Source organism: Mixophyes fleayi, chromosome 1, assembly GCF_038048845.1.
Source record: "Mixophyes fleayi isolate aMixFle1 chromosome 1, aMixFle1.hap1, whole genome shotgun sequence".
NCBI lineage: Eukaryota > Metazoa > Chordata > Amphibia > Anura > Limnodynastidae > Mixophyes > Mixophyes fleayi.
The window spans coordinates 201,614,966-201,618,395 of record NC_134402.1 but is presented as its reverse complement, the minus strand read 5'-3'; positions in this window follow the sequence as shown (position 1 = coordinate 201,618,395).

Below are 3,430 nucleotides of genomic sequence, written 5' to 3'. Positions count from 1 at the left end.
TACTGCTGGAACTGTGTGGTGCTTGTTCCATTAGTCATTGCAGTGGATTATATCAGTCCATATTTTTGATCAGCTGTTTATCGAGCTGTGGTGGACTTACATACACTCCTGTTTGGAAGGAAAAATTCATGGCACCCACTAGCTGCACTGTCGTTATGGAGACATAATAATGTGGATCGAATAAGACCCTGGGATAAGTAAAGCACTATATTACCATCTGAATGTTTTGTTGGCTGAGAATGCTTTTGAATTCCATATACTGTACATCTGGGGGTAAATGTATTAACTACCAATTGTTTCCACTTGCCGCTATTCAGGGAGTTTGCAGTGAAAATTTAAAGTGACAATGGCTTTAAAGGCATTGTTTACAGAAGTTAATGCATTTACCCACAGCATAATGTGTACAGCATGGTTTTGCTCCGACGCACATGAATAATCTGCCCAGTGCACACCTACCCGTAGCTCTCAGTGGAAGTCTCTGCAAACTAGAAGTGGCTATGCATCATTGGGGCATGGCTAGTAGGTGAAAATCGCTAGGCCCTGAATTCGCCGGAGCATGACATATGTCCAAGCACTGCTGACTTTCAGGACATCTAGCACCACAGTGTAGTAAAGAAAGAATGCATTGTGTACAGAATGTGTTTACAGTATTGACCTGCACCTTACATTGGCCAGAACACTCACCAAAATTTGGCATTGTCCTACTAGAATCACAACATTTCACACACTCTCCTGCTCTCTCCTACCTGTTCTTGTCACTTTCACCACCTGTGGCTGCAGGTTTCTTTAGTTGCGGCTTGTCTGGATCCTGGAATGCTGGGGGCCCTATTTGAAAAAAAATGGGTACATTTAGAAAATTTCAAACAGCCTGGCGTTAAATCAATACCATCCACAATTAATAATTAGGCCTTTCTCCATCTCCAACATTAAAATAATAGTATTCCCATTTAATAAGTAAATCTATTTCCCTCCCTATAAACAGCCCCAGCAATAAATTAATAGTAGTTACATTTCAGAAATATACCTATTTCCCGCAACCATCACTGCCATTAAATAATTCATAGTCGCATTTAATAAAGAGATCGCATTCTCCCCAAACTCACCCTCACATTCAATAGCCCCCAAACCACCCCATTTTAAATTAATAGTCCATACTATTACATTGCCCCACCATCACTCCACAAACAAAATAGCACCCATTAATAAGCCACCACTTACCTCACACACACACTACATTGCCAAAAGCTCCCTGTGCCATCACACACACATTACTGTGCCCTTCATCATCACCATGCTGTGCCTCCTTATGATCACACTGTGCCCCTTCATCACAACTACACTATGCCCCTTTATGATCACACTGCTCCCTCCATGCTGTTTTTCCCCCTTCAGCTGGCCCCCCTTCATCCCACTGTGCCATGCTGATTCTGCTCCACCTTCTCCTGGCACTCCTTCATCACCCTGTGCCATGCTGCTTTTGCCCCTTTACACTCTGCTATGCTGTTCCCCCCCTTTACACTCTGCCATGCTGCTCAACCCCTCTTCTTTATCACCACACTGTACTTTTCTCTCTCTCTCCCCCCTCCTCTTCATCACTACACTGAGTATATTTGTATACTCACATGACCACGGCCTGACCACGGTGTAGGCGTAACCCCCCCGAGCGCAAAAAAAAAAAAAACCCCATCGGCAGTGAGGGCCCGGTCCAGGCCCCCTGGCATGCCCGGGCCCGGGTATCTAGTAAGTCCCCCCCCTCTTGGCAGCCCTGGTTGTTTGCATTGCTCTCATTATTGTTATGTTTTTACTATTAAATTGTTTTTATTTCACCTCACGGATTGATTAGCGGGTTTCGTGTGTGCCAGCTGTCAGCGCTGTTTTTTTGTGTTGTTTGGATATAACTTGACTCAGACTAGCAAAATATGAATTTACTTAATTTGTTACAACTGCAAATGGTTTTAGTAGCTTGCATAAAACAGTAAATATTCTCCAATGTGCTGGAGTAAGTTAACATGCTTTCCTTCTCCCTATCTCATGGCTTCATGTGTAGGTCTTGATGACTCCTTGCTGTTTCTCTAGTCGCTGAAGCATATAAAATACTCCTCCTTCGATCTACCTCTTGCTTCAGTTGATGGCATCACAGATGATATTTTTCGCAGTCGCTGAAATGTTCTACATGCAGTTGCTGAATATCGAAAAATGCACAGATATTTTATGGACCAAGAACAACATCTCCTGCACTGACCTCTCATTTTTTAAGGAATTCTGCACCACCAAATTTATTGTGTGTGCAAAGCATGGTACATGTTGTTGTAATGCACACAATGTTCGCTACATTATCGGCAAATGAGGAATGCTGAGGAGAGCGGTTGGTGATACTACTGCTGATGGTGACACACCTACTCAGTGGGCTGTCACAGTCATGTAGTTTTCTGCTTGATCAGTACCGCTTGTCCGAATATCCATAGTTAAATGGACAGTTAGGAATTTGGTTGCGTGGACTCAACTAATTGGCTAAATCCTGATGCATTGATGGAGGAAATCGGATGCACATCCAATATTAGCATACCTGCCATGGCTTTAGTGATCCCTTGTGCAATAGGATGCTGACTGTCATACTTGGTTTCTCTTTCAAATGCTTGGTTCAGAGACAATTGTGTAAAGCTATGCTGTTTACTCTTCTTGGTCTCTTTTGTATAGATGTTGTATAGATGTTTCACCCCCAGCAACATCTGTAGCATGCAAGGATGTCTTTTGGTGATCAGGCATTGCACTAGGAGAGTGAGTTGGAATGGTAAAATTGGATGCTGGACTACATATTAATAATGAGGAGGTTGATGACCAAGTTTTTGATGGTGAGAATTGCATGAGGTATCTTTCCAACTCGACTGCTACCTGATGTAGCACTGCTTGCTACTATACACAATTTTCCACCTTTTGAAAAACTACTTGAATGAACTTGCTGCAAATGATGTAACAGGGAGGTGGTGCCTAAGTGATCAACGTCCCTACCTCTACTTATTTTTGTGTCACAGTCCACCGATGCCTTCACAAATTTTGTCTTGTTTGGGATAAAATATTTCCAAACAGAAGAGGTACTTTTTTGGTCTTATGCTCTGACAGTTGTTATGTGCGTATTGTCGCTGACCAATAACGATTGTCGAACCTCGATTTCTGTTTCCAAAGCACAAAGATTTATTCGCAATAAGTAGAATAATATGCTCAAGCGAATTAATAGTAAATACAGCCGTTACTTATCGCAGGCGCTCTGGATCCAGTGCAGTCATTCAATCCTGAAGTCTGGGGACAAGATGTCTGCACTCTGGATCACAAGCTGCTGCTTATATACACAATCAAATACAGTAATACAATGAAGATGGTATAGCTTGCATCTATTGGTCCAGGTCTCAGGAATGTCCAAGGGGTTGTCAAT